Source organism: Pristiophorus japonicus, chromosome 23 (genome assembly GCF_044704955.1).
Source record: "Pristiophorus japonicus isolate sPriJap1 chromosome 23, sPriJap1.hap1, whole genome shotgun sequence".
Classification (NCBI taxonomy): Eukaryota; Metazoa; Chordata; class Chondrichthyes; family Pristiophoridae; genus Pristiophorus; species Pristiophorus japonicus.
The window spans coordinates 56,292,349-56,317,279 of NC_091999.1; the positions used below are offsets into that span (position 1 = coordinate 56,292,349).

General features: G+C 43.4%; 3 non-coding genes across 3 annotated transcripts; all 3 read left to right on the forward strand.

Moving 5' to 3' along the window:
• Positions 1-5,077: 5,077 nt before the first annotated feature.
• trnad-guc (transfer RNA aspartic acid (anticodon GUC)) lies at positions 5,078-5,149 on the forward strand. The gene has a single exon. It is a non-coding gene; the product is annotated as a tRNA-Asp (tRNA).
• A 1,474-nt stretch (positions 5,150-6,623) lies between these two features.
• Positions 6,624-6,695, forward strand: trnad-guc (transfer RNA aspartic acid (anticodon GUC)). Its single transcript has one exon. It is a non-coding gene; the product is annotated as a tRNA-Asp (tRNA).
• A 7,084-nt stretch (positions 6,696-13,779) lies between these two features.
• trnal-uaa (transfer RNA leucine (anticodon UAA)) lies at positions 13,780-13,862 on the forward strand. Its single transcript has one exon. It is a non-coding gene; the product is annotated as a tRNA-Leu (tRNA).
• Positions 13,863-24,931: the final 11,069 nt, after the last annotated feature.

The window sequence follows — 24,931 nt, forward strand, 5'->3', positions numbered from 1 at the left end:
AAGAGTAAAAATACAGCAACAGGAGATTGGCTCTTCCAGATTTTTAGGAAACAGAGACTTTTTCAGGACTCTGCGGCGTTCTGATGCAGAGAGATGGATGATTGAGTTTTGTCTGAGTAACATTTAAACAGGCAGAAACCCAGTAGTCGTGCCTGGGTGATTAAGGCGATGGACCAAGAAACCCATTGGGGTTTCTCCGCGCAGGTTCGATCCTGCTGACTACCGATTTCAGCATTTTTCATTCCATTTCACAATTTAACCAGATCCCTGCAAAACGGATCCTGAGTTAGGTGGAATAACGTCCCACACCTTTCAACACTGACATTTTTTTCTCATGTTCATTAATTTGCAATATTCACGATACATACGGATAGAAAAACGCAAAAATCAGCCAAATTAGCGAAAGTGATTCAGCCTATCTATCCTTCTTTATGTCTCAGGCACTCTGTGTATGTCCGTTGGTGCGTGTATATTTTTGGTTATGTGTGTGTGTGTATGTCTCTGTGTCTGTCTATCTGTATGTATGTCACTGTGTATGTGCAACTGTCTTTGGATATCATCACCATGAATTTGGTATGTACTGGAACTTTTTAAAAAGACTTGGGGAAAATAATACAGTTGTGAGATTTGATATCGGCTTTGCTTCAGCGGCAGCATTTTTGACTTCAAGTCCCACTCCTGAGACTTGAGCATATAATCTTATCTGACACTCAAGTGCAGTACTTGGGGAATTGTGCATTGTTGAAGCTGTTGACTTTTGGATGAAATGTTAAATTGAAGCTCCGTCTGCTCTCTCTTGTGAATGTGAAAGTTCCCACAGCATTATTAGATAAAGCATTGCCCCGTGTCACTTTTATATAAATATTCTGAAATGCTCACTGAAAACCTGTGTGTATGCGTGTGTCTGTGGGGGTGGAGCTCAAGCCCAGCTTCTCACAGAGACAGAATGTTAAGGTTCACAAGTCCACAATGGCCGAGTGTATAAGTCATTGCATTTAGGATCTAATGGGTTTATACCCGTGTGGGTTCGAACCCCACTTCTGGTAACTCTTGAATTTAACACCGATTTTCTCCCATCCTACTCAGTATTACCTGAATGCCTTCTGTTGAATCTGTAACTCTGTCACACTCTCAACTGACAAAGAAATGGGATTGTGAAATCTATCTGTGCCTCCTACTCTCTGTCTTCAGAGAGCCCTGTATGTGTTTGAGTCTCTGTCACTCTCTGACTCACTCTGTCTAAGGAACTACAAGCTGAATTCAGGGAGCTCGGAGTTAAATTAAAAAGTAGGACCTCAAAGGTCGCAAACTCAGGATTGCTACCAGTGCCACCTCCTAGTAGGAGCAGGAATCGCAGGATAGCTCAGATGAATGCGTGGCTTGAAATGTGGTGCAGATGGGAGAGCTTCAAGTTCCTCGGACTTTGGAACGAGTTCTGGCGGAGGTGGGACCAGAACTAAACCGGAAGGTCTGCACCTGGGCAGGACCAGAACCAATGTCCAACGGGGGGAGTGTTTGCTAATGTTATTAGGGAGGGTTTAAAGTAATATGGCAGTGCGACGGGAGACAGAGGGAAGTAGAATGGGCGCAGAACGAAAGATTAAAAGTAAAGATGGAGGGCAGAGAATCCCACCGCAAAAATCAAATAAGGCCACTTTACAGTAAAATTCCAAAGGGTTAAAATAACAAGCATGAAGGCTCTGTGCCTCGTTGCGAGAAGTATTCGTAAAAAGGCGGATGAATTAACTGCACAAGCAGCAATTACTGAATATGATATAATTAGCTCCAGGGTGACCAAGGCTGGGAATTCAACATTCAGGAAGCACAGACAGAAATGAAAAGGTGTTGGGGTAGCATTGTTGGTTAAAGAGGAAATTAAGGCAATAGTAAGGAACGACATTAGCTTGGATGATGTGGAACATGTATGGGTGGAGCTGCGGAATACCAGTGGGAAGAAAACGCGAGAGGAGTTGTGTACAGATCAGCAAACAGTAGTAGTGCGGTTGGGGACAGCATCAAACAAGAAATTAAGGATGCGTGCCATAAAGATACAGCAGTTATCAAGGGCGACCTTACTCTACATGTAGATTGGGCTAACCAAACAGGAAGCAATACGGTGGAGGAGGATTTCCTCGAGCGTATTTGGGATGGTTTTCTCGACCAATATATCGAGGGACCATCTGGAGGGATGGCCATCCTAGACTGGGTGGTGTGTAATGAGAAAGGACAAATTAGCAATCTTGTTGTGCGAGGCCCCTTGGGAAGTGTGACCATAATAAGGTAGAATTCTTTATTAAGGTGGCGAGTGACACAGTTAATTCAGGGACATGGGTCCTGAACTTAAGGAAATGAAACTTCGATGGTATGAGATGTGAATTGGCTAGAATAGACTGGCGAATGATACTTAAATGGTTGACGGTGAATAGGCCATGGCAAACATTTAAAGATCACATAGACGAACTTCAACAATTGTATTTCCCTGTCTGGAGTAAAAATAAAACGGAGAAGGTGGCTCAACCGTAGCTAACAAGCGAAATTAATGATAGTGTTAAATGCAAGGAAGAGGCATATAAATTGGCGAGAAAAAGCCACAACCTGAGGACTGTGAGACATTTAGAATTCAGCAGAGAAGGACAAAGTGTTTAATTAGGAGGGGGAAATTAGATTTTAAGAGGAAGCTTGTTGGAAACATAAAAAAGTTCTATAGATATGTGAAGACAAAAAGATTAGAGAAGACAAACGTAGGTCCCTTGCAGTCAGATTCAGGTGAATTTATAATGGGGAACAAAGAAATGGTAGACCAGTTGAACAATTACTTTGGTTCTGTCTTCACGAAGGAAGACACGCATAACCTTCCAGAAATGCTAGGGCACCGAGGATCTAGCGAGAAGGAGGAACTGAAGGAAATCCTTATTCGTCAGGTAATTGTGTGAGGGAAATTGATGGGATTGAAGACCGAGGCCGGGGCCTGATAGTCTGCATTGGAAAGTACTTAAGGAAGTGGCCCTAGAAATAGCGGATTGATTGGTGATCATTTGCCAACAGTCCATCGACTCTAGATCAGTTCGTATGGGCTGGAGAGTAGCTAATGTAACACCACACTTTAAAAAAGGAGGGAGATAGAAAACGGATAATTATAGACCGGTTAGCCTGACATCAGTAGTGGGGAAAATGGAAAATCAATTATTAAATATGAAATAGCAGCGCATTTGGAAAGCAATGACAGGATCGGTCCAAGCTGCATGAATTTATAAAAGGGAAATCAAGCTTGACAAATCTTCTGGAATTTATTGAGGATGTAACTACTTTAGTGGACAAGGGGAACCGGAGATTGTGGTGTATTTACTTTCAAAAGGCTTTCAACAAGGTCCCACACACGTATTGGTGTGGAAAATTAAAGCACATGGTATTGGGGGTAATGTACTGACGTGGATAGAGAACTCGTTGGCAGACAGGAAGCAGAGAGTCGGGATAAACGGGTCCTTTTCAGAAAAGCAGGCAGTGACTAGTGGGGTGCCACAGGGCTCAGTGCTGGGACCCCAGCTATTTACAATATACATTAATGATGTAGATGAAGGAATTGAGTGTAATATCTTCTTGTTTGCAGATGAGACTAACAGGGCGGCGGTGTGAGCTGTGAGGAGGACGCTAAGAGGCTGCAGGGTGAATTGGACAGGTTAGGTGAGTGGGCAAATGCATGGCAGATGCAGTATAATGTGGATAAATGTGAGGTTATCCACTTTGGTGGCAAAAACACGAAGGCAAAATATTATCCGTATGGCGGCAGATTAGGAAAAGGGGAGGTGCAATGGGAGCTGCGTGTCGTGGTACATCAGTCATTGAAAGGTGGCATGCAGTTACAGCAGGCGGTGAAGAAGGCAAATGGTATTTTGGCCTTTATAGCTAGGGGTTTTGGGTATAGGAGTACGGAGGTCTTAATGCAGTTGTACAGGGCCTTTGTGAGACCTCACCTGGAATATTGTGTTCAGTTTTGGTCTCGTAATCTGAGGAAGGACTTTCTTGCTATTGAGGGAGTGCAGCAAAGGTTCACCAGACTAATTCCCGGGATGACAGGACTGACATATGAGGAGAGACTGGATCGACTGGGCTTGTAGTCACTGGAGTTTAGAAGCATGAGAGGGGATCTCATAGAAACATAAAACATTCTGACGGGACTTGACAGGTTAGATGCAGCAAGAACGTTCCCGATGTTGGGGAAGTCCAGAATTAGGGGACACAGTCTAAGATAAGGGGCAGGCCATTTAGGACCGAGATGAGGAGAAACTTCTTCACTCAGAGAGTTGTTAACCTGTTGTATTCCCTATCGCTGACAGTTGCTGATGCCAGTTCATTGGCTATATTCAAAAGGAATTATATATGGCAATTAAGGCTAAAGGCATTAAGAGGTATGGAGAGAAAGCAGGAAAGGGGTACTGAGCTTTAATGATCAGCATGAACTTATTGAATGGTGGTGCAGACTCGAAAGCCCGAATGGCCTATGACTGCACCAATTTTCTTTGTTTCTCTGTTTGTCCCTGTCTCTCAATCTGTCTCTTACTTTCTCACGGTGTCAAAGTTCTGCTCCAATGGGATTCTCTCAGTCTCCCTCTCTATTTCGCTCTCTCTTTCCCATCATCCCTCTCTGTCTGACTGTCTCTCTCTTTCCCATCGTCTCTCTCTATCTGTCTATATTTCTGCCTGCCTGTCTTTCTTTGCCCTGTCTCTAACCTGCTGAGTACTTCCATCATTTTCTCTTTTAGTCTCTTTCTCTCTTTCTCGATCTGTCTCTCTCCTTGTCACTGTCTTTATCATTGACTTTCTCTCACTCTTTCCCTCTCTCTCTTAACAGATCACACACACATATCTCTGTATATGTATGTGTTTGATTATTTTTCTCACTCAATCTGCCTCTCCTTCTCAGTCTCACACTTTCTGTCTCTCGTTGTCTCTATCTCGCTGTCTGTCTCTCCCTGTTTGTCGGTTTGTCTCTGTCTCTCAATGCGTCTGTCGACTTCTCATGGTGTCCAGTTCTGTTCACAGCTCGATTCCTGCTCTCACAGAGCTGGTACCCGTCAGTTTCTCGTTAGTATAGTGGTGAGTATCCCCGCCTGTCACGCGGGAGACCGGGGTTCAATTCCCCGACGGGGAGGTAGTTGTTTCAAAATGTAGAATTTTACTTCTGTTTCTTGGTAGAGAAAGATATTAAAAAGTTCCAGAGCAATATAGAACTGTAAAAATACAGGTGGAGGAGATTGCCTCTTCCAGATATTGAGCGAACGGAGACTTTTTCAGGATTCTTTGGCCGCCTGCTGCACAGAGATGGATGACTGAGCTTTTTCTGAGTAACGTTTAAAAAGGCAGCCACACAGTAGTTGTGGCCGAGTGGTTAAGGCGATGGTCTAGAAATCCATTCGGTTTTTCCCGAGCAGGTTCGAATCTTGCTGACTCCGATTCTCAGCATATTGTATTCCATTTCACAATTTAACCAGGTCTCTGCCAAACTGATCCTGAGATAGATGGAATAACGTCCCACACCTTTCAACACTGCCAATTTTTCTCATTTTTATTAATCTGCAATATTCACGATACATCCCTTTAAAAAATCGAAAAAATCAGTCAAAGTTGCGACAGTGATTCAGCCTGTCTATCCCTCGAGATGACGAAGGCATCTGTGCATTCCCGTTGGTGCGTGTAAATTTTTGGTTATGTGTGTGTGTGTGTGTCTCTGTGTCTGTCGATCTCTATATATGTCTCTGTGTATGAGCAACTGTCTGTGGAAATCATCACCATGAATTTGATATGTCCTGGAACTTATAAAAAAAGACTTGGGAAAAATAATATGGTTGTGAACTTTTTTATCGGCTTTGATTCAGTGGCAGCATTCTCGACTGAATCAGGAGTTTGTGTGTTCAAGTCGCACTCCTGAGAATTGAGCATATCATCTTGGCTAACACTCAAGTGCAGCACTTGGGGAATTTTACAATGTTGAAGCTATTGACTTTCGGATGAAATGTTAAATTGAAGCTCCGTCTGCACCCTCGGGTGGATATGAAAGGTCCCAGAGCATTACTCGAAATGTATCTGTGTCGCTCGGCCTCTGCCTCTCTCTGACTCACTCTGTCTGTCCCTGTTTCTCTGCTTATCTCTGTCTCTCAATCTATCTCTCTCTCACGGTGTCCACTTCTGTTCCAATAGGATTCTCTCAGACTCTTTGTCTGACTGGCTCTCTCTTTTCCCATCATTTCGGTCTGTCCATCTCTTTTCTGTCTCTAATCTGATAAGTATTTCCAAAATTTTCTGTTTTAGTCTCTATCTCTCTCTCTCTATAAGTCTCTCTCCTTGGCACTGTCTTTATCATTGTCTTTCTCTCACTCTTTCCCTCTCTCTCTTAATAGATCACGCACACACATCTCTGTATATGTATATGTTTGAGTCTTTTTCTCACTCAGTCTGCCTCTCCTTCTCAGTCTCACACTTTATGTCTGTAGTTGTCTCTATCTTGCTTTCTGGCTCTCCCTGTTTGTCGGTTTATCTCTGTCTCTCAATGTGTCTGTCGACTTCTCACGGTGTCCAGTTCTGTTCACAGCTCGATTCCTGCTCTGACAGATCTGGTAGCCGTCAGTTCCTCGTTAGTATAGTGGTGAGTATCCCTGCCTGTCACGCGGGAGACCGGGGTTCAATTCCCCGATGAGGAGGCAGTTGTTACAAAATGCAGAATTTTACTTCTGTTTCTTGGTAGAGATTCATATTAAAAGTTCGAGAGCAATATAGAACTGTATAAATACAGGTGGAGGAGATTGCCTCTGCCAGATTTTGAGCAAACAGAGACTTTTTCAGGATTCTTTGGCCGTCTGCTGCACAGAGATGGATGACTGAGTTTTTTCTGAGTAACGTTTAAAAAGGCAGTGACACATTAGTCGTGGCCGAGTGGTTAAGGCGATGGGCTAGAAATCCATTGGGTTATCCCGCACAGGTTCGAATCCTGCCGACTACGATTCTCAGCATTTTTCATTCCATTTCACCAGGTCTCTGCCAAACTAATCCTGAGATAGATGGAATAACGTCCCACCCCTTTCAAAGCTGACATTTTTTTCTCATTTTTATTAATTAGCAATATTCACGATACATCCGTTTAAAAAATCGCAAAAACCAGTCAAAATTGCGACAGTGATTCAGCCTGTCTATCCCTCGAGATGTCTAAGGCATCTGTGCATGCCCGTTGGTGCGTGCAAATTTTTGGTTATGTGTGTGTGTGTCTCTGTGTCTGCCTATCTCTATATATGTCTCTGTGTTTGTGCAACTGTCTGTGGAAATCATCACCATGAATTTGATATGTCCTGGAACTTATAAAAAAGACTTGGGGGAAAATAATACGGTTGTGAACTTTTGTATCGGCTTTGGTTCAGTGGCAGCATTCTCGACTGAATCAGGAGTTTGTGTGTTCAAGTCGCACTTCTGAGACTTGAGAATATCATCTTGGCTAACACTCAAGTGCAGCTATTGGGGAATTTTACAATGTTGAAGCTGTTGACTTTCGGATGAAATGTTAAATTGAAGCTCCGTCTGCACCCTCGGGTGGATATGAAAGGTCCCAGAGCATTACTCGAAAAAGAATAGGAGAGTTGCCCCCGTGTCAATATTACTAAAAATGTTTGTAAATGCTCACTGAAAGCCGATGTGCATGTGTTTGTATGTGGGGTTGGGGTTGAAGCCCAGATTCTCACAGAGACAGAATCCAGGTTCTCACAGGACCAGAATAGCCGAGTGGTTGAGGCGTTGGCCTTAAAACTCAATGGGTTTGTCCCGCGTGCGTTTGTCCCCCACTCCTGGTGTCTCTTTAATTTAACACGGATATTCTCCCATTCTGATCAGTGAGACCGGATTTTCATCGGTTGAATCAGCAATTTTCTGTAACAATGTGACACTCTGAACCGATAATGAAATGAAATTGTGAAATGACTCTGTGTCGCTCGGTCTCTGCCTCTCTATCTCTTAAGAGAGCTGTGTATGTGTTTTTATGTTTGAGTCGTTGTCTCTCTCAGTCTGACTCACTCTGTCTGTCCCTGTTTCTCTGTTTGTCTCAATCTGTCTCTTTCTCACGGTGCCCATGTCTGTTCCAATGGGATTCTCTCAGACTCTTTGTCTGACTGGCTCCCTCTTTCCCATCATTTCGGTCTGTCCATGTCTTTGCCTGTCTCTGTTAGTCCCTTCCTGTAACCTGAGAAGTATTTCCATAATTTTCTGTTTTAGTCTTTATCTCTCTCTCTCTCTCTCTGTTTTTCTCCTTGTCACTGACTCAATCATTGTCTTTTTCCCACTCTTACCCTCTCTCTCGTAATAGATCACACATACACACATCTCTGTATATGTATGTGTTTGAGTCTTTTTTCTCACTCAGTCTGCCTCTCGTTCTCAGTCTTACACTCTCTGTCTCTTGTTGTCTCTATCTCGGTGTCTGTCTCTCCCTGTTTGTCGGTTTGTCTCTGTCTCTCAATGTGTCTGTCGACTTCTCATGGAGTCCAGTTCTGTTCACAGCTCGATTCCTGCTCTGATAGAACTCATGCTCGTTAGTATCATGGTGAGTATCTCCGCCTGTTACGCCGGAGACCGTGGTTCTACTTCCCGACGCGGTGGCAACATTTACAAAATGCAGAATTTTACTTGTTTCTTGGTGTTGATTCATATTGAAAATTCCAGAGCAATATAGAACTGTACAAATACAGGAAGAGGAGATTGCCTCTTCCAGATTTTTAGCAAACGGAGACTTTTTCCGGATTCTGTGGCCGTCTGCTGCACAGAGATGGATGACTGAGTTTTATCTGAGTAACATTTAATGATGCAGCGAGCCAGTAGTCGTGGCCGAGTGGGTAAGACAATGGACAAAAAATCCATCGGGGTTTCTCTGCGCAGGTTTGAATCCTGCTGACTATGTTTCTCAGCTTATTTCATTCTGTTTCACAATTTAACCACGTTACTGCAAAACTGATTCTGAGATAGATGGAGCAACGTCCCACATCTTTCGATGCAGCCGCTGTTTTCTTACTTTCATTAATCTGCAGTATTCACGATACATACGGATAGAAAAACGCAAAAACCAGCCAAAGTAGCGACAGTGACCCTGCCTGTCTATCCATCTATTTGTCTAAGGCAACCTGTGTATATCTTGATCTGCGTGTCATGGTACATCAGTCATTGAAAGTTGGCATGTAGGTGCAGCAGGCGGTGAAGAAAACAAATGGCATCTTCGCCTTCATAGCTCGGGGATTTGAGTATTGGAGCAGGGAGGTTTTACTGCAGTTGTACAGGGCCTTGGTGAGGCCACACCTGGAATATTGTGTTCAGTTTTGGTCCCCGAATCTGAGGAAGGACGTCCTTGCTATTGAGGGAGTACAGCGAAGGTTCACCAGCATGATTCCCGGGATGGCAGGATTGACATATGAGGAGAGACTGGATCAACTGGGCTGGTATCCACTGGAGTTTAGAAGAATGAGAGGGGATCACACAGAAACATAGAAAATTCTGACGAGATTGGACAGTTTAAAGGCTGGAAGAATGTTCTCGTTGCTGGAGAGTATGAGACCAAGGATTACAGTCTAACAGTAAGAGGTAAGCCATTTAGGACCGAGATGAGGAGAAACTTCTTCACTCAGAGAGTAGTTAACCTGTAAAATTTTCTACCGCAGAAAGTCTTTGAGGCCAGTTCGTTAGATATATTTAAAAGGGAGTTAGATATGGCCCTTACGGCTAAAGCGATCAAGGGGTATGGAGAGAAAGCAGGAAAGGGGTACTGAGGTTGAATGATCAGCCATAATGTTATTGAATGGTGGTGCAGGCTCGAAGGGCCGAATGGAATATTCCTGCACCTAATTTCTATGTCTCTATGTTTCTATGTTGATGCGTGTATATTTTTGGTTGTTGTGTGTGCGTGTGTCTGTGTATGTCTATCTGTATGTATGTCTCTGTGCTTGTGCAACTGTCTGTGGAAATCATCACCATGAATTTGGTACATCCTGGAACTTTTTAAAAAACTTGTGGAAAATAATACGGTTGTGAACTTTGGTATCGGTTTTGGTTCAGTGGCTCCATTCTTGACTGAATCAGGAGGTTGTGTGTGTAAGTCCCACTCCTGAACTTGAACACATCATCTTGGATGACACTCAAATGCAGTATTTGGGGAATGTTGCATTGTTGAAGCTGTTGACAATCGGCTGAAATTTTAAATTGAAGCTCCATTTGCCCCCTCGGGTGGATGTGAAAGTTCCCAGAGCCTTAGTCGAAAAAGAATCGGAGAACTGCGCCCGTGGCAATATTCCGAAAAATGTTCGTAAATGCTCCCTGAAATCCAATGTGTCTGTGTGTTGCTGTGGGGGTGGAGCTGAAGCCCAGATTCTCACAGAGGCAGAGTCCAACCTCTGACAGGATCAGGGACAGGATGGCCGAGTGGTAAAGGCGTTGGACTAAAGGGTTTATACCCGCGTGGGTTCGAGCCCCACTTCTGGTAATTCCTTAATTAAACAGAGATTTTTCCCATCCTGCTCAGTGATACCCGATTTTCATCTGCTGAATCTCCAATTTTCTGTAACGATGTGACACTCAGAGCCGATAATGAAATGAAATTGTGAAATGTCTCTGCCGCGCTCTCTCTGAAGAGAGCTGTGTTTGTGTTTGTGTGTTTGAGTCTTTGTCTCTCTCTGACCCACTCTGTCTGTCCATGTTTCTGTGTTTGTCGCTGTCTCTCAATCTGTCTCTTTCTCACGGTGTCTCGTTCTGTTGCAATGGGATTCTCTCAGACTCTCTGTCTGACTGCCTCTCTCTGTCCCATTAACTCTGTCTGACCATGTCGTTGCCTGTCTCTGTCTCTAACCTGATAAGTATTTCCATTATTTTCTGTTTTTGTCTCGATGTCTCTCTCTCTATCTGTCTTTCTCTATATCTGTCTCCCTCTTTTTCTCTCTCTTTGTCCCTGCCCTTTTCTCTGTCATTCCATTACTATTTGGCCCCCTGCCTTTATGGAGCAGGCAAATACATCTCTGTGTATGTATGTGTTTGAGTCTTTTTCTCATTCAGTCTGATCCTCCCTTTCAGTCTCAAACTTTCTGTCTCTCTTTGTCTCTATCTCGCTGTCTGTCTCTCCCTGTTTCCCTGTTTGTCCCTGGTTCTGAATGTGTCTGTCTCTTTCTCACGTTGTCCAGTTCTGTTCTAATGGGATTCACTCAGTCTCTCTATCTGACTGTCTCAGTCTTTCCCATCATCTCTCTCTGTCTATGTTTCAGCCTATCTGTCTCTCTTTGCCTGTCGCTGGTAGTTCCTACCTCTAACCTGCTGAGTATTTCCATCATTTTCTGTTTATATCTTTGTCTCTCTCGCTATCTGTCGCTCTCTCTCTATCTGTCTCTCTCCTTGTCACGGTCTTTATCACTGTCTTTCTCTCACTCTTTCACTCTCTCTCTTTATAGATCACACACACACATCTCTGTATATGTAGGTGTTTGAGTCTTTTTCTCACTGAGTCTGCCTCACTTTTCAGTCTCACCCTTTCTGTCTCTCGATGAATTTCTCTCTCGCTGTCTGTCCAGCCCTGTTTGTCGGTTTGTCTCTGACGATCAATGTGTCTGTCGACTTCTGTTCACAGCTGGATTACTGCTCAAACGCAACCCGTACCCTCGTCTGTAAAGTGGTGATTATCCCCGCTTGTTATGTGGGAGAACCGGGTTCAATTCCCTGACGATGCAGCAGTTTTTTCAAAATGTCGAATTTTACTTCTGTTTCTTGGTATAGATTTTATTAAAAAGTTCCAGAACAATATAGAACAGTAAAAATACAGCAAGAGGAGATTGCCTCTTCCAGATTTTTTGCAAACGGAGACTTTTTCAGGATTCTGTGGCCGTCTGCTGCACAGAGATGGACGACTGAATTTTTTCTGATTAATATTTAAAGTGCCAGAGACACAGTAATTGTGGCCGAGTGGTTAAAGCGATGGAGTAAGAAATACTTTGGGTTTTCTGCGCGTAGGTTAGAATCCTGCCGACTACGATTCTCAGCATTTTTCATTCCATTTTCAATTTAACCAGGTTTTGTCAAAACTGATCCTGAGATAGATGGAATAACGTCCCACACCTTTCAACACTGACATTTTTTTCACATTTTTATCAGTCTGCAATATTCACGATACATACGGATAGAAAAATGAAAAAATCAGCCAAAGTAGTAACTCAGCCTGTCTCTCCTTCGATATGTCTAAGGCATCTGTGTTTGTCCGTTGGTGCATGTATATTTGTGGTTATGTGTGTGTATGTGTCTCTGTGACTGTCTATCTGTATATATGTCTCTGTGTATGTGCAACTGTCTGTGGAAATCATCACCATGAATTTGGTGTGTCGTGGAACTTTTTCAAAAGAATTGGGGAAAATAATACGGTTGTGAACTTTTGTATCGGCTCTGGTTCAGTGGCAGCATTCTCGACGGAAAAACGCAAAAGCCAGCCAAAGTAGCGACAGTCACCCTGCCTGTCTATCCGTCTATTTGTGTAAGGCACTCTGTGTATATCTTGATCTAAGTGTCATGGTACATCTGTCATTGAAAGTGGGTATGCAGGTGCAGCAGGCGGTGAAGAAGGCAAATGGGATGTTCGCCTTCATAGCTAGGGGCTTTGAATATTGGAGCAGGGAGGTCTTCCTGCAGTTGTACAGGGCCTTGGTGAAGCCACACGTTAAATAATTTGTTAGTTTTGATCTCCAAATCTGAGGAAGGACGTCCTTGCTATTGAGGGAGCACAGCGAATGTTCACCAGCTTGATTCCAGGGATGGCAAGACTGACATATGAGGAGAGACTGGATCAACACTGCTGGTATCCACTGGAGTTTAGAAGAATGAGAGGGGATCTCATAGAAACATTCTGACGAGATTGGACAAGTGAGAGGCAGGAAGAATGTTTCTGTTGCTGGGGAGTTCGAGAACCAGGGGGACAGTCTAAGAATAAGGGTAAGCCATTTAGGACCGAGTTGAGGAGAAACGTCTTCACTCAGAGAGTGATTAACCTGTGAAATTCTCTACCGCAGAAAGTTGTTGAGGTCAGTTCGTTAGATATATTCAAGAGGGAGTTAGATATGGCCCTTGTGACTCAAGGGATCAAGGGGTATGGAGAGAAAGCAGGATATGGATACTGAGGTTGAATGATCAGCCATGATCTTATTAAATTGTGGTGCAGGCTCGAAGGGCCGAACGGCCTACTCCTGCAACTAATTTCTATGTTTCTATGTTGATGCGTGTATACTTTTGGTTATTGTATGTGTGTGTGTGTCTGTGTATGTCTATCTGCATGTATGTCTCTGTGTATGTGCAACTGTCTATGGAAATCATTACCAAGAATTTGGTATGTCCTGGAACTTAAAAAAAAACTTGGGGAAAATAATACGGTTGTGATCTTTGGTATCGGCTTTGTTTCAGTGGCTCCATTCAGAAGGTCGTGTGTGTAAGTCCCTCTCCTGAGACTTGAGCGCATCATCTTGGCAGACACTCAAATGCAATACTTAGGGAATTTTGCATTGTTGAAGCTGTTGACCATCGGATGAAAAGTTAAATTGAAGCTTCATCTGCACCCTCGGGTGGATGTGAAAGGTCCCAGAGCCTTACTCGAATAAGAATAGGAGAGTTGCGCCCGTGTCAATATGACGAAAAATGTTCGAAAATGCTCCCTGAAAACCTCTGTGTTTGTGTGTGTCTATGGGGGTGGAGTTGAAGCCCAGATTCTCACAGAGACAGAATCCAATCGCTGACGGGACCAGGATGGCCGAGTGGTTAAGGCGTCGGGCTTAAGATCCAATGGGTTTATACCCGCGTGGGTTCGAACCCCACTCGTGGTATTTGCTTAATTAAACAGAGATTATTTCCCATGTTGCTGAGTGATACCCGATTTTCATCTGTTGTATTTGCATGTTTCGGTGACACTCTGAGCAGGTAATGAAATGTATCTGTGTCTCTGCCGCTTTCGAGAGCTGTACATGTGTTTGCATCTTTGTCTCTTTCAGTCTGCCTCACTGTATCCGGTTCTGTTCCAAAGGGACCAACTCCCTCTTTCCCATCATGTTTTTACCTGTCTGTGTTGGTCCCTGTCTCTAACCTGATGAGTTCGTTTCGATATATGTGTCTGTCTCCCTCTTTTTCTTGTCATTCCATCACTATTTGCCTCACTCTCTTGATGGAGCACGCAAACACATATCTGTGTATGTAAGTATTTGAGTGTTTGTCTCACTCAGTCTGACCCTCCCTCTCAGTCTAAAACTTTCTGCCTTTCTCTGTCTCTATCTCGCTGTCTGTCTCTCCCTGTTTCCCTGTTTGTCTCTGTCTCGCAATGTGTCTGTCTCTTTCTCACGGTGTCCAGTTCTGTTCGAATGGGATTCTCTCAATCTCCCAGTCTGACTGTCTCTCTCTTTCCCATCATCTCTGTCTGTCTATGCCTCTGCCTGTCTGTCTCTCTTTGCCTGTCGCTGGTAGTTCCTGTCTCTAACCTGCTGAGTATTTCCATCATAAGTCTGTTTATATCTTTGTCTCTCTCTCTATCTGTCGCACTCTCTCTATCTGTCTCTCTCCTTGTCACTGTCATTAACACTGACTTTGTCTCACTCTTTCCCTCTCTCTCTTTGTAGAGCACACACACATATCTCTGTATATGTATGTGTTTGAGTGTTTTTCTCACTGCGTTTGCCTCTCCTTCTGAGTCTCGCACTTTCTGTCTCTCGTTGTCTCTATCTCGTTGTATGTCTCTCCCTGTTTGTCGGTTTGTCTCTGTCTCTCAATGTGTCTCTCTACTTCTCATGGAGTCCAGTTCTCTTCACAGCTCGATTCCTGCTCTGACCAAACCCACATTCGTTGGTATAGTGCTTAGTGTCCCGGCCTGTTATGCAGAAAACAGGGTTTCAATTCCCCAACGGGCAGGAAGTTTTTTCAAAATACAGGATTTTACTTCTGTTTCTTGGTATAGATTCATATTAAAAAGTTCCAGTGTAATACAGAACAGTAAAAATACAGGAAGAGGAGATTTTTTCAGAATTCTGTGTCATCTGCTGCAGATGGTGGATGACTGAGTTTTATCTGAGTAACATTTAAAGAAATACCGAGTCAGTAGTCGTGGCCGAGAGGTTACAGCGATGAACTACAAAATCCATCGTATTTTCCCCCTGCACGTCGAATCCTGCCGACTACGATTCTCAGCATTTTTCATTCCATTTCACAATTTAACCAGTTCTCTGCAAAACTCATCCTGAGATAGATGGAATAACGTCACACACCTTTCAAAACTATCATTTTTATTCAACTGCAATATTCATGATACATACGTAAAGAAAAACGCAAAAATCAGCAAAAGTTGCGACAGTGATTCAGCCTGTCTATCGATCTATATGTCTAAGACATCTGTGCATGTCCGTTGTTGCGAGTATATTTTTGCTTATGTGTGTGTGTGTCTGTGTCTGTCTATCTGTATATATATATATCTGTGTATGTGCAACTGTCTGTATAAATCATCACCATGAATTTGGTATGTCATGGAACTTTTTAAAAAGTCTTGAGGAAAATAATACGGTTGTGAACTTTGGTATCGGCTTTGGTTCAGTGGCGGTATTCTCGACTGAATTAGGAGTTTGTGTGTTTAAGTACCACTCCTGAGACTTGAGCAGATAATATTGGCAGACACTCAAGTGCAGTAGTTGGCGAATTTTGCATTGTTGAAGATGTTGACTTTCGCAAGAAATGTTAAATTAAAGCTCCGTCTGCACCCTCGGGTAGATGTGAACGTTCCCACAGCATTACTCGAAAAAGAATAGGAGAGTTGCCACCGTGTCAATATTGCTCAAAATTTTCGTAAATGCTCATTGAAACCCGATGTGCATGTGTGTGTCTGTGTGCTGGAGTTGAAGCCCAGATTCTCACCGAGACAGCATCGAAACACTGGAAGGACCAGGATGGCCGAGTGGGTAAGGCGTTGGCCTTAAAATTCAATGGGATTTTCCCACGAGAGTTCGTACTCCACTCTTCGAATCTCTTTAATTTATCATTGATTCCCTCCCATGCTGATCAGTGATACCCGACTTTCATCTGTTGAATCAGCAATTTTCTGTGACTCTATGACTCTCTGAGCTGATCATGAAATGAAATTGTGAAATGTATCTGTATATCTCAGTCTCTGCCTTTCTGTCTTTAGAGAGCTGTGCATGTGTCTGTGTGCTTGAGTCTGAGTTTGCCTCTATCTGACTCACTCTGTTTGTGCCTGTTTCTCTGTTTGTCTCTGTCTCTCAATCTGTCTCTTTCGCACGGTGCCCACGTCTGTTCCAATGAGATTCTCTCAGACTCTCTGTCTGACTGTCTCTCTCTTTCCCATCATCTCTGCCCATGTCTTTGCCTGTTTCACTTTGTCCCTGTCTCTAACCTGATGAGTATTTTCATCATTTTCTGTTTTAGAAACATAGAAACATAGAAAATAGCTGCAGGAGTAGGCTATTAGGCCCTTCGAGCCTGCGCCTCCATTCAATATGTTCATGGCTGATCATTCCTTCAGTTCCCAATTCCTGCTTTCTCTCCATACCCCTTCACCCCCTTATCCGTAAGGGCCATATCTAACTCCCTCTTGAATATATCCAATGAACTGGCATCAACAACTCTCTGCGGCAGAGAATTCCACAGGTCAACAACTCTCTGAGTGAAGAAGTTTCTCCTCATCTCAGTGCTAAATGGCCTACCCCTTATCCTAAGACTATGTCCCCTGGTTCTGGACTTCCTCAACATCGAGAACATTCTTCCCGCATCTAACCTGTGCATTCCCGTCAGAATGTTATATATTTCTATGAGATCCCCTCTCATCATTCTAAACGTCAGTGAATAAAGGCCCAGTTGATCCAATCTCTCCTCATATGACAGTCCTTCCATCCCTGGAATCAGTCTGTTGACAATATCGGACCGAGTCAGCATGGAATTATGAAAGGGAACTCATGCTTGATGAATCTTCTGGATTTTTTTGTGGATGTGACGTGTAGAGTGGACAAGGGAGAACCAGTGGATGTGGTGTATTTGGACTTTCAAAAGGCTTTTGACAAGGTCCCGCACAAGAGATTGGTGCACAAAGTCCAAGCGCATGGTATTGGGATTAATGCACTGACGTGAATAGAGAACTGTTTGGCAACTGGTTTGCTGCACTCCCTCAATAACAAGAACGTCCTTCCTCAGACTAGGAGAGCAAAACTGAACACAATATAGCAGGTCTGGCCTCACTAAGGCCTTGTACAACTGCAGTAAGGTCTCCCTGCTCCTATATTCAAATCCCCTAGCTACGAAGGCCAGCATACCATTTGCCTTCTTTACCGCCTGCTGTACCTGCGTGCCCACTGTATGTGACTGATAAACCATGACACCCAGGTCTCGTTGCACGTCCCCATTTTCTAGTCTGCCGCCATTCAGATAATATTCTGCCATCGTGTTTTTGTCCCAAAAATGGATAAACTCACATTTATCCACATTATACTGCATCTGCCATATATTTGCCCACTCACCTAATCTGTCCAAGTCACCCTGCAGCCTCTTAGCATCCTCCTCATAGCTCGCACCGTCACCCAGTTTAGTGTACCGCAAACTTGGAGATATTACACACTATTCCTTCAACCAAATCGTTAATGTATATTGTAAAGAGCTGGGGTCCCAGCACTCAACCCTGCGGCACCCCACTAGTAACTGCCTGCTAATTCTGAAAAGGACCTGTTTATCCCGATTCTCTGCTTCCTGTCTGCCAACCAGTTCTCTATCCACGTCAGTACATTAATCCCAATACCATGCGCTTGGATTTTGTGCACCAATCTCTTGTGCGGGACCTTGTCAAAAGCCTATTGAAAGTCCAAATACACCAAATCTACTGGTTCTCTCTTGTCCACTCTACTCGTTACATCCTCAAAAAATTCCAGAAGATTTGTCTAGCATGATTTCTCTTTCATAAATATATGCTGACTTGGTCCGATCCTGTCACTGCTTTCCAAATGGGCTGCCATTTCATCCTTAATGATTGATTCCAACATTTTCCCCACTACTGATGTCAGGCTAACCGGTCTAGAATTACCCGCTTTCTCTCTCCCTCATTTTTTTTTAAAGTGGCATCACATTAGCTAGCCTCCAGTCCATAGGAACTGATCCAGAGTCGATAGATTGTTGGAAAATGATCACCAATGCATCCACTATTTCTAGGGCCACTTCCTTAAGTAATCTGGGATGCAGACTATCAGGACCCAGGGATTTATCGGCCTTTATTCCGATCAATTTCCCTAACACAATTTCCCGCAAATAAGGATATCTTTCAGTTCCTCATTCTCACTAGACTCTCAGTCCCCTTGTACACGTGGAAGGTTTTTTGTATCTTCCTTTGTAAAGACAGAACCGAATTATTGTCTCTATCTCTCTCTATATCTGTCTGTCTCTCTATCTGTCTCCCTCTTTGTCTCTCTCTTTGTCCCTGTCTTTGTCTCTGTCATTCCATTACTATTTGCTTCCCTCTCTTTATGGAGCACACAAACACATCTCTGTGTATGTATGAGTTTGAGTCTTTCTGTCATTCAGTCTGAACCTCCCTCTCAGTCTCAAAGTTTCTGTCTCTCTTTGTCTCGATCTCGCTGTCTGTCTCTCCCTGTTTCCCTGTTTCTCAACGTGTCTGTCTCTTTCTCACGATGTCCAGTTCTGTTCCAATGGGATTCTCTCAGTCTCTCTGTCTGACTGTCTCTCTCATTCCCATCATGTCTGTCTGTCCATGTCTCTACCTGTCTCTCTCTTAGCCTGTCTCTGATAGTTCCTGTCTCTAACCTGCTGAGTATTTGCATCATTTCCTGTTTATATCTCTGTCTATCTCTCTATTTGTCGCTTACTCTTTCTCTGTCTTTCTCTTTGTCACTGTCTTTCTCTCAATCTTTCCCTCTGTCTCTTTATAGAGCACACACACACACATCTCTGTGTATGTGTGCGTTTGAGTCTTTTTCTCACTCAATCTGCCTCTCCTCAGTCTCATACTTTCTGTCTCACGTTGTCTCTATGTCACTGTCTGTCTCTCCCTGTTTGTCAGTTTGTCTCTGTCTCTCAATGTGCCTGTCGACTTCTCATGGTGTCCACTTCTGTTCACAGCTCGATTCCTGCTCTGACAAAACAAATACCCATCCGTTCCTCGTTAGTGTAGTAGTTAATATCCCTCCCTGTCACGCGCGAGGTCGGCGTTCAATTCCCCGACGAGGATGGAGCTTTTTCAAAATGTTGAATATTTCTTATATTTGTCCTGGAACTTTAGAAAAAGACATGGAGAAAGTAATACGGATGTGAACTTTGGTATCGGCTTTGGTTCAGTGGCAGAATTCTCGACTGAATCAGGAGGTTGTGTGTGCAATTCCTACTCCTGAGACTTGAGCATATAATCTTGGCTGACACTCAAATGCAGCACTTGGGGAATTTTGCAATGTTGGAGCTGTTGACTTTCGGATGAAATGTTAAATTTAAGCTCCGTCTGCACCCTCGGGTGGATGTGAAATTTCCTAGAGCATCACTGGAAAAATAATAGGAGAGTTGCCCCTGTGTCAATATTACGATAACTATTTGAAAATGCTCATTGAAAACCTATGTCTTTGAGAGTGGATCTGCAGCCCATATTCTCACAGAGATAAAATCCGAACATTGACAAAACACGGATGACCAAGTGGACGTAAAATTTAATGGGTATATAGCTGCGTAGGTTCGAACCCCATTCCTGGTAAATCTTTAAATTCAAACCGATGTCCTCCCATCCTGCTCAGTTGTACCCGAATGTATTATGTTGAATCTGTTCATGTTGATAAGTTATAACATTCTCAACTGACAAAGAAATGGGATTATGCAATGTTTCTGTGCCTCTCACTCACTGTCTTAAGAGAGCTCTTTATGTGTTTGTGTTTGAGTCTGACTCACTCTGTCTGAGAAATTACAAGCTGAATTTAGGGAGCTGGGAGCTAAATTAACAAATAGGACCTCAAAGGTAGCAATTTCAGGATAGCTAACACTGCCACCTGCTAGTCAGAGTAGGAAGCGCAGGATAGCTCAGAGTAGTGTGTGGTGCAGAAGGGAGAGATTCAATTTCCTGGGACATTGGAACCGGTTCTGGGGGAGCTGGGACCAGTGCAAACCAGACGCTCTGCACCTGGCCAGAACCAATGTCCACGGCAGAGAGTTTTCTCGTGTTCTTGGGGAGGGGTTAAACTAATATGGCAGTGGGATGGGAACCTATGCAGTGAGAGAGAGGGAAGTAAAATGGGGGCTGAAAAGGAAAGTTGGAGGGCAGAGAAACCCAAGGCAAAAATCAAAAAGGACCACATTGCAGCAACAGTCTATAGGGACAAGGTGTGTTAAGATGACAAGCCTGAAGGCACTGTGCCTCAATGCGAGGAATATTCGTAATAAGGTGGACAAATTAACTGCACAGGCAGCAATTAATGAATATGATGTAATTGGCATCACAGAGAAATGGCTCCAGGGTGACGAAGGCTGTGAACGCAAATTCCAGGGAAATTCACCATTCAGGAAGGATAGACAGAAAGGAAAAGGAGGTGGGGTGGCATTGCTGGTTGAAGAGGAAATTAACGCAATAGTAAGGAAGGACATTCGCGTGGATTCTGTGTGCGTGGAGCTGCGGAATATCAAAGGGAAGAAAACTCTAGTGGGAGTTGTGTATCACCAAACAATCGTAGTGAGTTTGGGGACAGCATCAAACAAGAAAGTAGGGATGTGTGCAATATAGGTACAGAAGTTATCATGGGCGACTTTAATCTACATATAGATTGGGCTAACCAAACTGGTAGCAATACGGTGGAGGAGGATTTGCTGGAGTGTATTCGGGATGGTTTACTCGACCAAAATGTCGAGGAACCATCTAGAGGGCTGGCCATCCTAGACTGGTTGATGTGTAATGAGAAAGGACTAATTAGCAATCTTGTTGTGCGAGGCCCCTTGGGGAAGAGTAATCATAATAAGGTAGAATTCTTTGTTAAGATGGAGAGTGAAACAATTAATTCTGAGCCTGGGGTCCTGAACTTAAGGAAAGGTAACTTCGATGGTATGAGACATGAATTCGCTAGAATAGACTGGGAAATGATACTTAAAGGGTTGACGGCAGATAGGCAATGGAAAACATTTAAAATCACATGGATGAACTTCAACAATTGGACATCCCTGTCTGGAGTAAAAAATTAAACGGGAAAGGTGGCTCAACCGTGGCTAACAAGGGAAATTAAGAATAGCGTTAAATCCAAGGAATAGGCTTATAAATTGGTCAGAAAAAGCAACAACCCGAGGACGGGGAGAAATTTAGAATTCAGCAGAGGAGGACAAAGGGTTTAATTCGGAGGGGGAAAATAGAGTATGAGACGAAGCTTGCTGGGAACATAAAAACTTCTATAGATATGTGAAGAGAAAAAGATTAGTGAAGGCAAACGTAGGTCCCTTGCAGTCAGATTCTAGTGAATTTATAATGGGGAACAAAGAAATGGTAGACCAGTTGAACAAATAATTTGGCTCTGCATTCACGAAGGAAGACACGCATAACCTTCTGGAAATAGTACGTGACCGAGGGGCTAGTGAAAAGGAGGAACTGAAGGAAATCCTTATTTGTGGGAAATAATGTTAGGGAAATTGATGGGACTAAAGGCCGATAATTCCCCGGGGCCTGATGGTCTGCATCCCAGAATACTTAAGGAAGTGGCCCTAGAAATAGTGGATGCATTGGTGATCATTTTCTAACAGTCCATCGACTCTAGATCAGTTCGTATGGACTGGAGCGTAGCGAATGTAACACCACATTTTGAAAAAGGAGGGAGAGAGAAAACGTGTAATTACAGACCAGTTAGCCTGACATCAGTGGTGGGGAAAATGTTGGAATCAATTATTAAAGATGAAATAGCAGCACATTTGGAAAGCACTAAGAGGATCGGTCCAAATCAGCATGGATTTATGAAAGGGAATTCATGCTTGACAAATCTTTTAGAATTTTGTGAGGATGTAACGAGTAGAGCAGACAAGGGAAAACAAGTGGATGTGATGTAGTGGGACTTACAAAATACTTTTGACAAGGTCCCACACAAGAGGTTGGTGTGCAAAATTAAAGCACATGGCATTGGAGGTAATGTATTGATGTGGATAGAGAACTGGTTGACAGAGTCGGGATAAACGGGTCCTTTTCACAATGGCAGACATTGACTAGTTGGGTGCCGCAGGGCTCAGTGCTGGGACCCCAGCAATTTACAATATACATCAATGACTTAGATGAAAGAATTGTGTATAATATCTCCAATTTTGCAGATGACATTATGCTGGATGGCGGTGTGATATGTGAAGAAGATGCTAAGAGGTTGCAGGGTGACTTGGACAGGTTAGGTGAGTGGGCAATTGCGTGGCAGATGTAGTGTAATAACGATAAATATGAGGTTATGGCACTTTGGTGGCAAAAACACGAAGGCAGAATATTATCTGAATGGCGGCAGATTAGGAAAAGGGGAAGTGCAACGAGATCCGGGTATCATGGTACATCAGTCATTGAAGGTTGGCATGCAGGTGCAGCAGACAGAAAGAAGGCAAATAGCATGTTGGCCCCATATCTTGGTGATTTGAATATAGCAGCAGGGCGGTCTTGCTGCAGCTGTACAGGGCCTTGGTGAGGCCTCACCTGGAATACTGTATTCAGTTTTGTTCTAATCTGAGGAAGGACGTTCTTGCTATTGAAGGAGTGCAGCGAAGGTTCACCAGACTGATTTCCGGGATGGCAGGACTGACATATGAGGAGAGATAGGATCAACTGGGTCTGTATTTACTGGAGTTTAGAAGAATGAGAGGGGACCTCAGAAACATATAAAATTCTGATGGGACTGGGCAAGTTAGATGCAGGAAGAATGTTCCCGATGTTGGGGAAGTCCAGAACCAGTGGTCACAGTCTTTGGACATGGGATAAGCCATTTAGGAACGAGATGAGGAGAAATTTCTTCACTCAGAGAGTTGTTAACCTGTGGAATTCCCTTCCGCAGAACGTTGTTGATGCCAGTTCATCAGATATATTCAAGTGGGAGTTGGATATGGCCCTTAAGGTAAAGGGATCAAGGGGTATGGAGCGAAAGCAGGAAAGGGGTACTGAGGTGAATGATCAGCCATGATCTTATTGAATGTTGGTGCAGGCTCGAAGGGGCGAATGGTCTATTCCTGCAACCTCTTTCTCTGTTACTATGTTTCTATGTTTCAGGGTGCATGCATCTAATGGCCCAGTGTGCTGTGCCATTTCTTTCAACTGGGTACTATTTATTGAACCTGTAACTCGCCCGGTTTGTATCTGATCCATATTGTGTCTCACCTGACCAATCATCCATCTCCCATAGGCATGACATGTGTCTCTTTTCCTGTCCTCGGCATCGTCCTCTCCATTCCTGCTTATTTTGCTCGTTAATTGTTCGTGCATGGCCTTCCAATACGGATAAACCCTCTAGCATTTTCTGTGGATGTTTTAGATCCTAACTCTGAAGATTCTATCCCAATCCTGGCCTGGTTCCTGATTAGTAACTCCGTTGTTCCCCTCAAACTATCTACACCTGCCTGGCTCGCCTGTATATCTGGTGCATCTACTAGAGATGTCCCTGTAAAGTTAATACGTCATTCGCTGTAAATCTCCTCTGTCTTCCTTCTTTGTGTCTCAGCTTCTTGTGTTACTCCCTTGCTCCTGATGTGTCACTAGCTATTCTCAGGATTGTGTCTAGCAATCGTATTTACAACGCTTTAGTCTTGTGGCTAATATTTTCTGGCAGGTATAGGGCTGATTAATTTATGCTCACAGGTAACATTTCATGCTGCACATTGTCAAGTAACAACATTACTTCTGTTCCAGGTTTAACTACCACGCAATTTCCCAAGGTTAATTCCCCTGGTTTACAATATTCAGGTAACATTTTTTACATACTTTTCTTATGGCTTCAAGACAAACGCTCCTGACACTTAGATGCCGCCCCTTAGAGGCTGCTTTACGTAGTTGTTATAACCTCCGCTGTGGTTAAATGCTTTTGGGCCCTCTCTGGGCGGCCTTGAAGCTTGTCCTTGTAGAATCGGAAGGACGGTGATGATCACGTTTATATTCTGTTGATAAAACACATCCTGGATATTTCAGGTTTTAGTTAGAGTCTTACCATTTCAATTTCAACCGGATTTTCATTTCACTAGCCACTGTATTGGTTCTGCAATTGCTGTGGTTTGGCACACAATTACTACAATAGCGAAAGAACCCCAGTACCTTACATACCCCTCAGACTGGTTTTGGTCGGGCATAATCCTAATGTCCTCCTTCCTGTCATTGGACATGGTCCGAGTTCCTTGGGATATTTCGTTTCCCAGGTACTGTACCACAGCTTGTCCGATTTGTGCCTTTTTGGAATTTACTTTAAATCCTGCTTTCCGTTCTCTCAAATGTCTTTTTCATAACTAGAACAGAGTCTAGCACGTAAGATTTGATAGCAGCTTTCCGTTATCTCAAATGTTCCAGTTTCAAAGCCTTTACGTCTCACTTTCTGTTGTTCTTCAACCACCGTATCTGAAGTCACAAGTTCAATTTATATTTTCCTCTGTTCTAAACTGCTAAAGCCAGCGGTTTTAACATTTAATTTTTTTCAAAATTCCTTTTACACTTTCGCAGATAGCTCCCCACTTGCCCAGGTGTTTGACCTGACCCCTGAAGGTATTTCTAAATTGTTTCCAAACATTATAGTTTAATTTCTTTTTTTTAAGAGATCAGATTTAAATTTTTATTTTAAATGAATCTAATTTTGTTGTGTATTTTCTTAAACAGTGGTACTTCAAATCTTCGCAACAAAATTAACTCTTCACTGCTCCCATCCTAAGTTCTGCTCCCCTTTTGTAGTAT